Below are 19,098 nucleotides of genomic sequence, written 5' to 3'. Positions count from 1 at the left end.
AACATTGTGGAAAGAGACCGGTATCGGGGAAGATCCCTAATGTTGTGGGCAGGGATTATCTTGACCTCCTGAACACCTCTTCATGGAATTGTATGGGTAAATTGGCGAGGTTTAACTCCTTTCTGGTATGCATCTGGAGGGAACGTGGAACACAATTTCGGCACACAAACATTGTGGAAAGAGACCGGTATCGGGGAAGATCCCTAATGTTGTGGGCAGGGATTATCTTGACCTCCTGAACACCTCTTCATGGAATTGTATGGGTAAATTGGCGAGGTTTAACTCCTTTCTGGTATGCATCTGGAGGGAACGTGGAACACAATTTCGGCACACAAACATTGTGGAAAGAGACCGGTATCGTGGAAGATCCCTAATGTTGTGGGCAGGGATTATCTTGACCTCCTGAACACCTCTTCATGGAATTGTATGGGTAAATTGGCGAGGTTTAACTCCTTTCTGGTATGGTGAGCAGATTTTGGGACCTCGTGTGCGGTTGCTGCGAGGTACTGTGGACCCGGGTTTCGTACTGACGACGATAATGCTCGACCTCATAGAGCATGGGTGGTTGATTTATTCTTCTAAATGGAAGATACTGTACGTGTAGCATGGCCTGCTCACTCTCCCTACTTGAATCCCACAGAGCATGTGTGGGATCCACTAGGGAGACAGGTTTGCATCTCGTCAGCATCGACAAACCACTCTCCAAGACTTGCGAGCAGCTCTGCAGGAAGAATAGGCGTTGTTGCCTCAACATGACATTGGGGACGTCATTCACAGCGTGTCCCCTTGCTGTCAGGCTCGTATTGCTGCCTCATCTGGTCATACCCCATGCTGAGCGCATTAACCAGTTGCCGGAACGTGTGTGTAAATCCGTTAAGTTGGTAAAAGCTAAGAACATTTTTTCCCACCGTTATACATGTTGCAGTTGTTAACATTATGTATTCTTTACATTGATTCCATATTACTATAACCCGTGTATACTGTTTTATGGAAAAATAAACGCAACCCTTCCAAATTTCCGGTTGTTGCTGTAATTTTGGACACCAGTTATTACACTATGCGTCATTGGTAGATCACAAGTTTTGTAATTTATAATTCTAGACTACACTATTACCATACTACACAGTACTGCACTGCACTACCCCACTGTACTTGGTATTAGAACCAACCTGGATCTCTCGTTTGTCTGGATGGTTAGCCCCCGGGGCGCTGAAGTGCAACTCAGGATTGACAGGGCTATGCTGTTTGCCAAGGTGTAGAGATTGGGAGATGGCTGACAGAGTCTCGGGAAGTCCTTCCGGGTCCTTCCCGAGGCCCGTCTCCTTTACTGCTTCCAGAAGGTGGTTGTAAGTGGATGTTCTGCCGTGGCGCGTCGCGTTATCATGATGTAAGGCCTCTTATTGGTTGTCTCTCGGCCATGTAGGCTTCCAGTTCACAACCTGATACCTTAGCTGTGAGCGAGTTCAGCTTATGCCACAGTTCCTCATACCTTTTTTATGTTATGCACTGTTGAATTTTCAAATGCGTCCCTGTCCTGGTCTGTAACATCATGTCTAACAGCACACTCCCAGACGGTACGATCCGGGGTATAGATTGCTCCACATTCACAAGTGTCTGTGATGAGCTATCGTATTGTTTAGGCGCTTCAGTCCGGAACCACGCTGCTGCTACGGTCGCAGGTTCGAATCCTGCCTCGGTCATGGATGTGTGTGATGTCCTTAGGTTAGTTAGGTTTGCGTAGTTCTAAATCTAGGGGAACGATGACCTCAGATGTTAAGTCCCATAGTGCTTAGAGTCATTTGAGCCGTATTTTTTAATATGTAGGTGGGATACGGGCCACGTCCCGATAGGCAATTTATAGCTCCCTTGGTCAGAACGAAGTATGTCATTCTCGTTCTTTCTTTTATCTGTATGTTGGGGAAGACCTGGTAGGTTCTCCTCCCTGTTTCTGCCTGTCCCAGATTTCTTGCCATTCTCTATCAAATCATGCTTTTGCTTACTTATTCGATACGGCTCTTGTGCTCAGTACCTCCTTTACCTCATCGTATTCGCGCTTTTTGAGCCAATGTTGTGCACCTCTCCTTACTGCTAGGTCTAGAGGTAGCAAGCCTAATATCACCAACAGCGCTTCAGTCTGTGTTGTTCTATACGAGTGGGCCTGTCCTAACGTTGCCATGCAGTCCAACATCAGGCCGCTGTCACACCCGTGCTCCATAAATGTTGATAGTGCACGAACCGATCAGCCGGCTAAACCGAGAGCCACAAAGACTCCCCTTTCAAACTCTGTCAGGTGCTGATAACATTGTGTCACACGACAACGCAACTTATTTGTGTCCTACACAACGATCCCTCAACGTGTGACACCGTTCACCGCGCTTATGTAACAGGGATGGGCAAAACTGGCCGGTGAAAGCCGAAACGGGTATTTTAGTACTAAATAACCGGTATTTTTTGTATTAGTTTGGTTTCGGTTATAACAGAGGTTTTTTCATAGGAGACGAAACCAGTCTACGCAGCAGCTATCTCCATCTTCTCCACTGGCGATCGTGGCAATCAGTCTCGATTACTGAATAGCAAACAACATTACGAGACTTTCCACCTAATGTCAGGCAATTCACAAAGTCAGGTTTGCTGCCGAAGTGGTAACCTAGAGGCAGCCCTGTAACTTCAACTCTCTGCAGCGTCTTTGGATGATGTTTCCGGACACAGCTTCCTAACCTCTATTTGTTCCACAAGGTACTCTATACAACCCCTCACAACTTCTCGTAACATTTCTGGCGTACCCTGTGCATGCAGGGTGTTTCAAAGTCTTGGCGACTTACGTCTATGGGAGATAGGTCACGTCATGGGGAACAGGTTTTGCCACAGATGTAATGGCCTCTGACGCCTCGTGGCGATGCTAAGTGTCTTATGCCCCACGTGGCAAGCGGTAGGTAAAGCTTCCAAAACATATTTCTGCTCTTAAACACTCGCTCTTAAGGTCTTCTTGTTGGCTTCAAATGGTTCTGAGCACTATGGGACTTAACTACTGTGGTCATCAGTCCCCTAGAACTTAGAACTACTTAAACCTAACTAACCTAAGGACATCACACACATCCATGCCCGAGGCAGGATTCGAACTGCGACCGTAGCAGTCGCGCGGTTCCGGACTGCGCGCCTAGAACCGCTAGACCACCGCGGCCGGCCGGTCTTCTTGTTCAGAAGCAGTCTATCTACCTACTGGGCTATGTAGTATGCATATGGAGCACACCTGGTTAGTAGACTTCGCTAACAGTTATTCGACAAGGTACTGGTTGGCGGAGCTCCGTTCGTGTGACTATGGCCTCCCGTCGGGTAGACCGTTCGGCGGGTGCAAGTCTTTCGATTTGAAGCCACTTCGGCACTTGCGCGTCGATGGGGATGAAATGATGATGATTAGGAGAACACAGCACCCAGTCCCTGAGCATAGAAAATCTCCGACCAAGCCGGGAATCGAACCCGGGCTCTTAGGATTGACATTCTGTTGCGCTGACCACTCAGCTACCGGGAGCGGACATTGACGGAGCTGATGCAAGCCGTTATTCGGCTGGGGACTGATTGACGGAACTGTTGGATGTCCTCCTGAGACATGTCATTAGATTCTTTCCAATTGGCACGTTAGATCGTGAAAATTCCGAGCCAGATGGAGGCCCTGAACATAGCCCTACAAACTTTCTCAACTATGGAGAGATCCGGGACCTTGCTAGCCAAGGTAGGGTTTTTGTGAGCACGAAGACAATCAGTGCAAACTCTTGCCCCATCCAGACGTGCATTACCTTGCTGAAATATAAGTTCAGGATGGCTTGCCATAAAGGGAAACGTACAAATGTAATGTATTGCGAATACATAGAAAGAAGGATCCCTTATTGTATGATTATATGATAGCGGAACAAACACGGGTAGCAGTTACTTCTGTAAAATATCTGGGAGTATGCGTGCGGAACGATTTGAAGTGGAATGATCATATAAAATTAATTGTTGGTAAGGCGGGTACCAGGTTGAGATTCATTGGGAGAGTCCTTAGAAAATGTAGTCCATCAACAAAGGAGGTGGCTTACAAAACACTCGTTCGACCCAAACTTGAGTATTGCTCATCAGTGTGGGATCCGTACCAGGTCGGGTTGGTAGAAGAGATAGAGAAGATCCAAAGAAGAGCGGCGCGTTTCGTCACAGGGTTATTTGGTAAGCGTGATAGCGTTACGGAGATGTTTAGCAAACTCAAGTGGCAGACTCTGCAAGAGAGGCGCTCTGCATCGCGGTGTAGCTTGCTCGCCAGGTTTCGAGATGGTGCGTTTCTGGATGAGGTATCGAATATATTGCTTCCCCCTACTTATACCTCCCGAGGAGATAACGAATGTAAAATTAGAGAGATTAGAGCGCGCACGGAGGCTTTCAGACAGTCGTTCTTCCCGCGAACCATACGCGACTGGAACAGGAAAGGGAGGTAATGACAGTGGCACGTAAAGTGCCCTCCGCCACACACCGTTGGGTGGCTTGCGGAGTATCAATGTAGATGTAGAAACGGGGCGGAGAATCTCGTCGAGATACCACTCACTGTGCTGTGAGGTGCCGCAGATGACAACCAGAGGGATCCTGCTATGAAAAGATTCCTAGTTGTCGGGCCCTATGTCGGGCGACATTCTGGTTGGTATCCCACTGCTGTCCGAGACTTTTCCAAACACGTTTTCGCTGGTTATCGGGGCTCACTTCGAAGCGGCATTCGTCACTGAAGACAATTCTTCTGGAGTCAGTGAGATTCCTGGCCGAGTAGCCTTTGGATGACTACGGTGAGAGGTTATGCAGTATAGTTTTGGGTGTGTAAGTTGTACGTATGGATGGTTATGAAGATGAAAGGGATAGGTAGAAACCACACGCGCCACACGTTCTCTGTTCCTCTTGTGAAGCACCGGATGGACGGCCAAAGGTCTATTGATAAAATGCGTGCAGTAAGTACGCATTCGGCACACTGTACTATCGGTTATGTGGTAAATATGTACACGTAAACGATCGAAAGAACATCATCAGTGTCACATACCTCCATTCCGCGGGACGTCACAGAGAAATATGACACATAACACAGCGTAATGGCGGATATCCTGTTGATGGAAAGAGCAGCGACCTCTGACTCCTTGAGAGACGAAAACTGGAGGTGCACATTCCTTTCACCAACAGGATTCGTACCGATAATATCATCATTTGAGCGCAGCACAAACTTCTGTAATGGAAGACACAGAAATGGATAACAACCCTGGCTTTGCCAAGCAACTGAAAGAGTTGGAAACAAAGAAGTCGCAAGATCTGGTAGGAATCTCAGTTCGCGTTTGCCGAGAGTACTCTTCGCCACTGGGTTCTTACTGATTTTGCATTGATCACGAATCCCTCGGGCAGCGCAAAGACTGTTCTGTGCGCATTCGCGCCAAAACGGTTACAAGTAAGTCAAAGATTATGACAGTCTCACAAATATGAATACACACAAGAACTATATCACTGTGATATATCGATACATCGGAGTACCTATACATTAATAAAACCAAATGTGAATATTGACACAAACATATGTCTGTTACTTAGCAGGAAAGTAGTACGATATTACTGGTATCGAGAACTGGGGTTGGAGTGCCGTAATGGTCACGTAAATAAAGAACCATTGCAACCTACATATGATGTTATGCTCTGGGGTGCAATTTTGTGTGACAGCAGGGCCCTCTCGTGGTTATTCCACGCATCCTGGCTGAAAATTTGTATGTCAACCTGGTGACTCGGCTGTTGTCGTGCCATTCAGGAAAAGCACTCCAGGGGGTGTTTTCCAGCGGGTTAACGCTCGACCAAATACCGCTGTTGTAACCCAAAATCCTCTACAGACTGTAGATATGTTGCCTCGGCCTGCTTGATCACCAGATCTGCCTCCAATCGAGCACTTGGGGGACCTCTTTGGACGACACCTCCAGCGTCACCCACAAACAGCATTAACCGTCCCTGTATTGGCCGACTAAGTGCAACAGACAAGGAACGTCACCCCGAAAACTGACAGCCGGGACCTGTACAACACAATGCAGGAAAGGGAATGACTAAGAGTGATACAATGTGTGTGTGAGGTGTGTGGTTTGAGGTTTTCGGGCGCTAAACAGCGTGGCCATGAGCGCCCAAACGCATTGAAACAGTAACACATGCGGTGAAGGGACGAAGACGGACAGCGAACAAGGAGAAAGACTAAAGGACACGAACAGAAATCGAAGTGAAACAAGTAAGTAATCGTGACTGGCGGACCTCTTACCTAAAACCTGGATGAGCCAGTCACCCAGCAGCACATTAAAATCCTCTCCCTAAAATCCGAGGCAACAAATTAGACAGGACACAAAACCGTAAGACCTTAACCACATTCGTTGCGTCGTCTTCCAAAATAGAGGGCAAATCCGGTGGCAAGGAAACCGCCGCCCTCTGGTCAGAGAATAAAGGACAGTCAAGTAAAATGTGGCGGACAGTAATCTGGACGCCACAAGCACTGCAGATTGGGGGGTCCTCCCGCCGGAGTAAAAAACCGTGCGTTAAGGGACTGTGCCCGATGCGGAGGCGAGTGAGGAGAACCTCATCCCGCCTGCATGACTGGTGGGACGTACGCCATGGCCGCGTGGTGGCTTTGACCAGACGCAGCTTATTTTCACCGACTGCCAGCCACTCCTCTTCCCATTGACACATAACACGAAAACGCAAAAGGGAGGTAACAGCATGGAGGGGGACGGCACATTCAACAACGTGAGGGAGGGAACATGCATCTTTGGCAGCCACATCCGCCAGTTCGTTTCCCCTAATACCCACGTGCCCCGGCACCCAGCAGAAAGAAACCTCCTTCCCCTGCCGTTGCAGGTGGAGTAGGGCATCGTGGATGTTCTGGACGACCGTATCCGCTGGGTACAAGTGTTGCATGGTCTGAAGGGCACTCAGGGAGTCAGAACAGATGAGAACCTTAAGACTGGGAACACATCTCATCTGCTCCAATGCCCGCAAGATCGCAAACAATTCGGCATCAAAGATGGTAAACGCCGCAGGAAGCCGTAACTTGACGACTCGATCAGGGAAAACAACAGCACAACCAACAGAGTCCCCCCGTTTAGAGCCATCCGTAAATACTGGTACACGGTCGAGATGCTGGTTTAAAACGTCGTAAAATAAGGAGGTAAAACAAACGCAGGAGTGCAGTTCGTCCGGTACTCTGACAAATCTAAAAGGACGCTGGGCCTCTGGAGCAACCAGGGAGGCAGGCGGATAAAACCCTGGAGTTGGGGTGCCACACGCTCCACACCAAGGGACTCAAGCAAATGCTTGGCACGAATCCCAAATGGTCTCGTTGCTCTGGATACCCTCCGTCATACACCGTATGGTGGTATGCGGAGTATGTACGTAGACGTCGATGTAAATGTAGAACTTGAGGGCCGAGTGCTGACGCACTAGAATTTGACGGTGACTTCGTATGCGGAAGAACGTGCCGCTTTGTGATTCATCGGGCGAAAGTGATTTCCGGAACGTCCCATGACAAGAATGATTTGGTCGCGAATCGCAGGAAGGTGCGAGAGTCTGTTGACCGACTGGGGAGGTGAGCTTCCCAGCAGCCAACTAACGAGCTGCGCCGAGTGTCCTCGGAGGCGGGCGACGGTCGGCGGCGTCGGAACAATGCTTCTTGCATTCTTCCGCAGTCCTGCCGCGGCCGGAGGACAGTAATTATCGCCGCCGGAGCGCTCGCATGCTGATGAGGCGCGGGGGCACGCACCGGCGGCAGCGCGTTCCACGCATACCTTCCCACGCAACGCGGCGGAGGCCGGCTAACGCGGTGACAGCCCGCCTGCGATGACGTGTCCGTGACGTCTCGCTGCCCGCTCTGGGCGTCTAGCGCGGCGCAGTATTATTCGCAGTGTACGGGGTGCGTTCAAAACGTAACGCCAAATTCTGTAATTCCGTGTCATGTGTGAGTGAAATACATGCGGTTTTTTGCGTCGTAGGGTTGTTAAAGACACCCTAAAAGTACCGGGTGATCATACTTAAGCTGCAGCCACTCACAGAGGTCCAGCGTAATTATCATACGGCAGCGAAGCTTGTTAGATGCTCTAAAACGTTAATGTGGAACCGCTTTACGCTCTCCAGGTGCAAATCTGTGAAAGTAACAAAGACATAAAGAAATGTTTTCATCTTGTTGTTGTTGTGGTCTTCAGTCCTGAGACTGGTTTGATGCAGCTCTCCATGCTACTCTATCCTGTGCAAGCTTCTTCATCTCCCAGTACCTACTGCAACCTACATCCTTCTGAATCTGCTTACTGTATTCATCTCTTGGTCTCCCTCTACGATTTTTACCCTCCACACTGCCCTCCAATACTGAATTGGTGATCCCTTGATGCCTCAGAACATGTCCTACCAACCGATCCCTTCTTCTAGTCAAGTTATGCCACAAACTCCTCTTCTCACCAATCCTATTCAATACCTCCTCATTAGTTATGTGATCTATCCATCTAATCTTCAGCATTCTTCTGTAGCACCGCATTTCAAAAGCTTCTATTCTCTTCTTGTCCAAACTATTGATCGTCCATGTTTCACTTCCATACATGGCTACACTCCATACAAATACTTTCAAAAATGACTTCCTGACACTTAAATCTATACTCGATGTTAACAAATTTCTCTTCTTCAGAAACGCTTTCCTTGCCATTGCCAGTCTACATTTTATATCCTCTCTACTTCGACCATCATCAATTATTTTGCTCCCCAAATAGCAAAACTCCTTTACTACTTTAAGTGTCTCATTTCCTAATCCAATTCTCTCAGCATCACCAGACTTAATTCGACTACATCCCATTATCCGCCTTTTGCTTTTGTTGATGTTCATCTTATATCCTCCTTTCAAGACACTGTCCATTCCGTTCAACTGCTCTTCAAAGTCCTTTGCTGTCTCCGACAGAATTACAATGTCATCGGCAAACCTCAAAGCTTTTATTTCTTCTCCATGAATTTTAATACATACTCCGAATTTTTCTTTTGTTTCCTTTACTGCTTGCTCAATATACAGATTGAATAACATCGGGCAGAGGTTACAACCCTGTCTCACTTCCTTTCGCTCCCTGTATTTTACCCCTGCCACGTTCAGAATTTGAAAGAGAGTATTCCAGTCAACATTGTCAAAGGTTTAATGTTTTCATATACAAATGGAAACGGTCGTATGGCACTGTTGGCCGCCGTATTGCAAGTCCTTTTTAGGTGACGCCACGTCGGCGATTTGCGAGTCAATGACGACACACGACACCTAGTCCCCTGCCGGGAATCGAACCCGGGCCCCCTGCGTGGTAGGCGGTAACGCTACCGTTACGCTACGGAGGCGGACTTTCATATACAGTGGAATAGAAACAGGATGCGGGCAGAAAAACGCAAACAATTGAGAAAAACACAAAGTTTGTTTCATTATTAGCCTCAGCCTACACAATATTTGTTCACTATGAGCACTGGAGACGTCGACGAATGCTGCACAGCGCCAGATTTGCACCTTGTGGCCAAAATTGGAACTAATTTTTTTCTAGACTAAATTGGTTCCACACATCTACCAGGTTTCACTGCCATACGGTAATTAAAACCCACTCTGGACCTCTGTGAGTAGTTGCACTTTAATTGTAACCACCCAGTATCTGAACAGTCTTACCCACATCAGATACTAGTGTGTTATCAATAGTCAAAAAAGGTTGAATAACTTTTGGTATATTGGTAATTATTTATCTATAAATAGATATAATATAGATTCTACTTATTTACCTACATATTAAAAAATCATTATACAGGGTGTTTGAGAAAGAATATACGTATTACAAAGTTTTATTTTGTCCAAACTGGCAGATTAAAACTGCGTGCCGGACCGAGACTCGAACTCGGGGCCTTTGCCTTTCGCGGGCAAGTGCTCTACCATCACACAGCACACAGTTTTAATCTGCCAGGAAGTTTCATATCAGCGCACACTTCGCTGCAGAATGAAAATCTCATTCTGGAAACATCCCCCAGGCTGTGACTAAGCCATGTCTCCGTAATATCCTTTCTTCCAGGAGTGCTAGTTCTGCAAGGTCTGCAGGAGAGCTTCTGTGAAGTTTGGAAGGTAGGAGACGATGCACTGGCGGAATTAAAGCTGTGAGGAGGGGTCGTGAGTCGTGCTTGGGTAGCTCAGATGGTAGAGCACTTTCCAGCAACAGGCAAAGGTTCCGAGTTCTAGTCTCGGTCCGGCACACAGTTTTAATCTGCCAGGAAGTTTCATATCAGCACACACTCCGCTGCAGAATGAAGATCTAATTATCGATCGCTGCTCCTCGGCTCGGCTGTTGGAGAAACGAAAACAGTCAGGTTCATATTAATAGCCGCTAGATGTCATTTGCCTTCTGTTTTGCTTGGTAACTGTCATATGTTTAAAATGGCTACCCCACAGCAGAGATCATTTTGTGTCCTCGAGTTTGCGAAGTGCAATCCCGTGATTACAGTGCAAAGACGTTTTAGGTTGTGGAAGCAAATTGATCCTCCGAATGGGTGGAACATTCGCAGGTGGTACCGACAGTTTCTAGATGGAGGATGTGTATGTAAAGGATAGAGTCCTGGACGCCCTCGTGTTCCTGAAGAAAATGTTGCTCGAATTCAAACTGCTTTCCAACGTAGTCCTTCAAAATCAATTCGTCGTGCCAGTCGGGAGTTACAACTGCCTACTACAACAATTTGGCATGTTTTGAGACGTCGGTTGGTTATGAAGCCGTACAAGTTACAGTTGTTACAAAGTCTGCGTCCTGATGACAAACGCAAACGTGTGGCATTTTATAACGAGATTCTTGGTGCTATTGACGATGATAACACTTTCGCACGACGCATCGTGTTCAGTGATGAAGCGACTTTCCATGTTAGTGATCAGGTAAACAAACACAGTGTTCGAATTTGGGGCCTGCAGCACCCACATGCAGCCACTGAACATGTACGAGATTCGCCCAAAGTCAATTTGTTTCGTGTGATATCCCGATCATCTGTTTACTGCCCATTCTTCTTTAATGGAAACACGGTTACGGTCAGCAGTATCTCGCTATGTTTCAAACCTGGTTGTTTCCGAGGCTGCACGAAGATAACTTCATTTTTCAACAAGACGGCACGTCCCCTCACTGGAGTCACCAAATGCGTGAATATCTGAATGAAACTACCGAACCGTTGGAGTGGTCGTCAAGGAGCTGGCGAGTTAGCACGTCTCAGGTGGGCTCCACTGTCACTGGATATGACATCCCCTGACTTCTTCCTGTGGGATTTCATTTAAGACACCGTTTATGTACCACCACTCCCACAGACCCTGGAAGAGTCGAAGAACCGGATCTGTACTACCATAACATCAGTGACGAAGGACATACTTGCCCGAGTATGGGAGGAATTTGAGTATCGATGTGCTATTGATCGTGTCGCTGATGGAGGACATATTGAACATCTGCAATCTTAACTTGAGAGGTTCGTAAATATGTGTGTAAAGTTTCGTATGTCTTAAAAGTTTAATAAATATATGCATTCTAAATACGCATATTCTTTTTGAAACATCCTGTATATCCACTATCTGATCATAAGCGTGCTGACACCTGCTAGTGCACATTAATATGAGGTGTGTCTACCTTCACCTTTAAATCGCCTTGAACTCTGCTGGGCACACTTTCAGTGAGGTGTTTGAATGTCTGTGGAGCAGTGCCAGCCCATGTTTCCTCAAGAGCCGAAACCAGAGACGGTAGTAACGCTGGACTCTGGTGTCTGGAGTAAAGTCAATGTTCTAACTCGTCCGAAAGGTGTTGCTTTCGGTTCACATCAGGACTCTGTCTGGGCCAATCGACTTCAGAAATACTGTTGTCCACAAACCATTCCTTCATAGATGCTGATTTATGACATGGTGCATTGTCATGCTGATAAAAACAGTCTCGGAATTGTTCACTTACTTTTCACAATACACAATGCTGTAAGATATGTTCATATCCTTCCAGATTTTGCACTTTATTAAGTAGAACAAGGGATCACACCCCAAACACGAGAAACATCCCCATAACATAAAACAAAACTTCACTGTAACTTCTCCGTACTTCACTGTGGGTACTACACACGGTGGCAGGTAACGTTCTCCAGGCCTTAGGCAAACCAAAACCCTTCCATCGGATTGCCACACTCCAAATAACTGTCCAGTTGCATCACTATTTACATCACCGAAAGCGTCAGTTAGCACTGATTACAGAAATGTGAGATTTATGAGGAACTGAAACTTCCTGGCAGATTAAAACTGTGTGCCGGACCGAGACTCGAACTCGGGACCTTTGCCTTTTGCGGGCAAGTGCTCTACCAACTGAGCTACCCAAGCACGACTCACGTCCCCTCCTCACAGCTTTACTTCTGCCAGTACCTCGTCTCCTACCTTCCAAACTCAGTTGTTAGAGCACTTGCCCGCGAAAGGCAAAGGTCCCGAGTTCGAGTCTCGGTCCGGCACACAGTTTTAATCTGCCAGGAAGTTTCATATCAGCGCACACTCCGCTGCAGAGTGAAAACCTCATTATGAGGAGCTGCTCGTCCATTTTACTGCTTTCGCCTTAACTCCAGAGCCACAGTATTGATCTAGCTGGGCTGCTGGTGGCACTTTGAAACTCACGAGAGATTCTTTTCATTGATTTCATGCGATATTTTACAGCCACCCTTCGCAATGCCTGACGGTCCCCGTCGGTCAGTATATGACGTCTGCCTGGTCTCGGTATAACTATGCTTGGTCCTTCACATTTCCACATCACAATCACACCACCAACAGTCAACTCGGAGAGCTGTACACGTGTTAAAATGTTCCTGATGAATTTGTTACTCGTATGACAACCAATAACCGGTCCACATTCGAAGTGACTGAGCTATTCTGACCGCCGCATGCTGCTGTTGCTGCATCTCAGCTGGCAACGCAATACTCCCAGCCTTCATTTACACTGGTGAGTCCACCTCCCCTAACACCTGGTGGTCAATTCTGGATTGCATAGGGAGGGGTGTCCGTATACTTTCCATCTCATAGTGAATGTATACATGTTTACACGTAAGTATGCACACTGAACAGCCCCAACATTACGGCCGGCCGGTGTGGCCGAGCGGTATTAGGCGCTTCAGTCCGGAACCGAGCGACCGCTACGGTCGCAGGTTCGAATCCTACCTCGGGCATGGATGTGTGTGATGTCCGTAGGTTAGTTAGGTTTAAGTTGTTCCAAGTTCTAGGGGACTGATGACCTCAGATGTTAAGTCCCATAGCGCTCATAGCCATTTGAACCATTTTGAACATTGAACTAGTATTTGTTTCGTTCAATGCAACCAAAATGACATCGTGCAAGAAACGTAATGTGGCTGTGGAGTGAAACATAAAAATTTCAGTACGAAACCACATGTTTAGCTTATCACACGCACGAACAAACACGGGTTCCTGTCAGATCACCGAAGTTAAGCGCTGTCGGGTTGGGCTAGACTAGGATGGGCGACCATCCGGTCTGCCATGCGCTATTGGCAAGCGGGGTGCACTCAGTGACTCCGGCCGGCCGGTGTGGCCGAGCGGATCTAGGCGCTTCAGTCTGGAACCGCGCGAACGCTACGGTCGCAGGTTCGAATCCTACCTCGGGCATGGATGTGTGTGATGTCCTTAGGTTAGTTAGGTTTAAGTAGTTCTAAGTTCTAGGGGACTGATGACCTCAGATGTTGTCCCATAGTGCTCAGAGCCATTTGAACCATTTTTTGAACCAAACTTTACGACCACCGCCCCCCGTGGCGTTGGAGGCCTTCTGGTGGGGTTGCGGGCACGTAACGTAGTAACAAAAGTATGGAGTGGAGCAGACACGGACGCGGTTATCACCCTAGCACCCTCTCATTCAGTATGACAACGCCAGATCGCACTCGAGCGCTCCGATATTTGCAACAGTCCGTCACTGTCATCGACCATCCTCCATACAGTCGCGAATTGGCCCCATCCCATTTCCATTTCATTCCAAACCTTAAAAAACACATTCGATGACTTCATTATGATAGTGATGAAGCGGTGCAAGCAGAGGTGAGGTTGTGGCTCCGTCAACGAAGTCAAATATTCTGTAGTGACGGTTTCAAAAAAGTGGTCCTTTGTCCAGAGAAATGTGTTCTCCACTAGGGTGGTTTTGTAGACAAACAAGTACATAGATATTAAGAATAAAGATGTAGAATGTTAATTATGTTTGTTTTAATTAAAAAACCCTATCAGATCATAATCCCACCACAACCGAAAGCTGCATACTATTCTTCCACTGCCAAATTTCTCCTCACCAACTGCATCCAATTCATTACTCATTTCACATTTACACACCTCATCTCATTCCTAAAGCATCCTCTCCAATACCAAAAACCTGCCCTCTCATCCCACCTTGTACTGTCAGAAGCTTCCACCGTCAGCATCTCCATAGAACAGGAAGAACTCACTTAAGAACCTTCAACATCGCAGCGCATCAGCAGTCGTTGGTTAATATATTAAAAAAACTAAAAACCCGCCTCGATTTCGAAAAAAGCACCTAGTTTTAAGTGTTACCCCAGGTTTCGTCGTAGATAACTACACCTTCTTCAGAACAACAATAAAACCCACAAGTGCCTAAGAAGACCTTTGTCAATGATTAAAAGAACACCATAGCTATACATTTATAAACGAAAAAGAAAAGGAAAACACAAACAGTACATATGTACAAAGTCAAAACCACTACTTAACTTAATGGTGTACGCTCCACCTCACACCGGCCCATGTTCGATGGGCCATGACCTGCCATAAACTGCAGCTATGGTCCCTCACTTACACGCCTGACCCGCTACCTATACACATGCGCAAGACTAGGGAAGTTACTTGAATGCGCATGCGCATACGAATACGAGAAAGTTTATACATGGGTCGGGGCTAAATAGCCCATATATTCCCAACCGAGGATCAACGTATATCAAAAAATGGAATGGATAGAACAAGAGACGAGCTAAATGGGAGATGAAACCTAAAAATAACCTCACACGGTTGCTTATGCTAGTAAAGAAACTTATATATGAAGCTAACTGTGACAACAGGAGGAACTCTTCAAAACTATACCTAAAGCCAGTAAGCCAGTAGTTATCCAGTTATCCTGGGGGGGGGGGGGGGGAGGTGCTGAGGGGACGTAATCTAAAGATGCCGTAGTAACAAAGGTATAGGGATAAAAAGTGAGGTGGTGTTCAACGGGCTAAAATCACCTTCATCGTAAAAGGAAAATGAGGATAAAAAGAAAGAGGATGAACAGCTTGTCCACCTGCGCTCGCCAATCAGGGCACGCATGTGAAAATCCCCAGATCATCAGATTTACAAGTATGAAGAACAAAGTAAAGGCGCGAAACCTTCAAAGAATTTTCTATATCTTAGTAGGAGTTGGTCGTTAAGGATATTGTCTTTAGCATGTTGCAGATGCTATATCTTAGTAGGAGTTGGTCGTTAAGGATATTGTCTTTAGCATGTTGCAGATGCTTAAAGATCTGCATTTTTCCAAAACATCCAGTTTTAACCCCTTAACCTCAGCATGAAGTAACTCGATATTAACTGGACGGCTCGGTGCATGGGCCGTTCGCACAAGGTGTCCCGCATAAGTAGAGCCCTTAGTACCGTCACCGCTTCTAGCAGGAATATGCTCTTTATACCTGGGATCCAGAGCTCGTCCCGTTTGCCCGATGTAAAATTTTGGACAATATCCGCATGTAATTTTGTATACTCCTGATTGGGAAAGTTTATCGTTCTTACTTTTCAAGGAGTGAATTAAATACCTATGTAAACTATTATTAGTAGAATAGGCGACTCTGTAATTATGGGCTCTGAGTAAACGCCCCAATTTGTAACTTATATTGCCTATCTAAGGGATACATATCGTTGCCACTTGTTTGTCATCTAACGCATCCCCTAGGGTGGAAGACGTAGTATTATTTTTATTTATTTTCATGTTATACATCTGTCTTACCAACTGAGGCCTATAGCCATTATTTATAGCAATATTCTCAAGTGTGACCAGTTCTGAAGCAGGTGTAGTTATCTACGCCGAAATCTGGGTTAACACTTAACACTAGGTGCTTTAAAGAAGGCTTAATAGTGGCAACTTTGTCGTTGCCAGACCGCCCTCTGTTAAGCGAATGTAAATGATGAGTCAAATATATGTATATACAATGAAGAGCCGAAACGGTACATCTGCCTAATACATTGTAGGGCTCCCGCGAGAACGCAGAAGTGTCTCAACACGACGTGGCATAGACTCGACTAATGTCTGAAGTAGCGCTGGAGGGAATTGACACCATGAATCCTGCAGGACTGGCCCATAAATCCGTAAGAGTGCGACGGGTCGGAGATCTTTTCCGAACAGCACGTTGCAAGGCATCCCAGATATGCTGAATAATGTCCACATCTGGGGAGTTTGGTGGCCATCGGAAGTGTGTAAGCTCATAAGAGCGTTCCTGGAGTCACTATGTAGTAATTCTGGACGCGTGGTGTGTCGCATTGTCCTGCTGCAATTGCCCAAGTCCGTCGGAATGCATAATGGACTTGAATGGATGCAGGTGAGCAGACAGGATGCTTACGTATGTGTCACCTGTCAGAGTAGTACCTAGACGTATCATGGGTCCCATATCACTCCAACTGCACACGCCCCACCGCCCCACATCATTACAGAGCCTCTGCCTCTTTGAACAGTCCCCTGCTGACACGCAGAGTATATGGATTCATGAGGTTGTCTCCATACCCGTACACATTCATCCGTCCCAACAGGAAACATGTCTCAAGTCATCTACAGTCCAGCGTCGGTGTTGACGGGCCCAGGCGAGGCGTAAGCTTTGTACCGTGCAGTCATCAAGGGTACACGAGCAGTCATCAAGCGTACATGAATGGGCCTTCGGCTCCGAAAGTCCATATCGATGATGTTTCGTTAAATGGCATGCACGCTGACACTTGTTGATGGCCCAGCATTGAAATCTGCAGCAATTTGTAGAAGTGTTGCACTTCTCTCACGTTTACGATTCTCTTCAGTTGTCGTTGGTCCCGTACCTGCAGGATCTTTTTCCGGCCGCTGCGATGTCGGAGATTTGATGTTTTACCGGATTCCTTATATTCACGGAACAATCGTGAAATGGTCGTACAGGAAAATCCCCACTTCATCTCTACCTTGGAGATTCTGTGTCCCATCGCTCGTGCGCTGGCTATAACACCACGTCCAAACTCACTTAAATCTTGATAACCTGCCATTGTAGCAGCAGTAACCATTCTTACAATTGCGCCAGACACTTGTTGTCTTACATAGGCGTTGCCGACCGGAGCGTCGTATTCTGCTTGTTTACATATCTCTGTATTTGGTTGGTTGGTTGGTTGGTTTTGGGGGAAGAGACCAAACAGCGAGGTCATCGGTCTCATCGGATTAGGGAAGGACAGCGAAAGAAGTCGGCCGTGCCCTTTCAGAAGAACCATGCCGGCATTTGCCTGGAGCGATTTAGGGAAATCACGGAAAACCTAAATCAGGATGGCCGGACGCGGGATTGAACCGTCGTCCTCACAAATGCGAGTCCAGTGTGCTAACCACTGCACCACCTCGCTCGGTCCCTGTATTTGAATACGGATGTCTATACCAGTTTCTTTGGGGCTTCAGTGTATTTTAGTCACTAAAATTAGGAATTAAGTAAACAAAAAAATTGAGGTTCGTATTCAATAAATCTGGCAGCTGTCTTCAATAAAGCTTTCTCATAGCTGTTCATGTCACATATTCTGTAAGTTTTCTTACTATGCACCTATGGTACCACCTTTTCCGTACACCTTCAGTAGATGATCAGCCTAAACCATATGTATAAGCCGCGCGGGATTAACCGAGAGGTCTTAGGCGCTGCAGTCATGGACTGAGCGGCTGGCCTCGACGGAGGTTCGAGTCCTCCCTCGGGCTTGGGTGTGTGTGATTATCCTTAGGATAATTTAGGTTAAGTAGTGTGTAAACTTAGTGACTGATGACCTCAGCAGTTAAGTCCCATAAGATTTCACACACATTTGAACATATGTATAATGTTACCATCTTTAATCGTAGTTTTGAGACATCTTTCACATATATCGTCAACAAGAGACGTACCACCACATATGATTTTAGAAATAGTGCGTATTTGTATCTCACGACACATGCACGAGTTTTGATACAATTAACCCGAAAATAGTGTTTAAAAATGGCTCTGAGCACTATGGGACTTAACATCTGAGGTCATCAGTCCCCTAGAACTTAGAACTACTTAAACCTAACTAACCTAAGGACATCACACATATCCATGCCTGAGGCAGGATTCGAGCCTGCGACCGCAGCGGTCGCGCGGTTCCAGACTGAAGCGCCTAGAACCGCTCGGCCACACCGTCCGGCTAGTGTTTAAATTTTACATGAAATTGTTGGGCCAAAGTTTTCGAGGAGCATTTATCTGAGAAACGTAATTGTGCTCTGACACATAGGAAATACCGTAAATCGGCTAATGTTCATAAAAATAAATAAATAAACGTCCAAACTGCACGGATGTTGCGCTTAGCTGGTAACCTTATGTCTTTTATACTAGCTTACCAAAGATGTACACTGTATACTCATAATATCTCATAAAAACGGCTTAAAATGTGGAGATTAAGAAAGCACATTCTCCATATGCTGCGGCTAATTACCATCCCTGTTATTGCTATGTTTGTCTGGAAACGAAACGAACTTGTCGTCTAGTAATGTTACTGATGAAACGTCATTAATATACACGAGAGAAGTAAAGGCCCAAAGACTGAACCTTGTGGAACACCACATGTAATTAGTACCCTGTCAGATAAAGACAGATAAGTTTTGTTCAGTCTCGCACACTGCAATAAATTTCGTCGCTTGTGCTTCCCCCCTCTATACACACACACGCGCACACACACACACACACACACACACACACACACCTCACTTCGACAGCGCACTGCGCAGGTAGACGTGTGAGCGGCGGTAAGCGTAATGTATTGGCAAGTGGTGAGCGCGGCACTCGTCATGGTGCGGC

The 19,098-nt window shown here is 46.6% G+C and overlaps 1 protein-coding gene and 1 non-coding gene across 2 annotated transcripts in view; one reads left to right on the top strand and one right to left on the bottom strand.

The window, feature by feature from the left end:
* Positions 1 to 19,098, top strand: part of LOC124711363 (endoglucanase E-4-like) — a 432,910-nt gene that overhangs the window by 289,258 nt on the left and 124,554 nt on the right. The window lies entirely within an intron of this gene.
* Trnal-caa lies at positions 12,321 to 12,395 on the bottom strand. The gene has a single exon. It is a non-coding gene; the product is annotated as a tRNA-Leu (tRNA).

This window comes from Schistocerca piceifrons, chromosome 8 (genome assembly GCF_021461385.2).
Source record: "Schistocerca piceifrons isolate TAMUIC-IGC-003096 chromosome 8, iqSchPice1.1, whole genome shotgun sequence".
Taxonomy (NCBI): Eukaryota; Metazoa; Arthropoda; class Insecta; order Orthoptera; family Acrididae; genus Schistocerca; species Schistocerca piceifrons.
The sequence above is the reverse complement of the archived record's forward strand: the minus strand, read 5'-3'. Positions and strand labels throughout refer to the sequence as shown.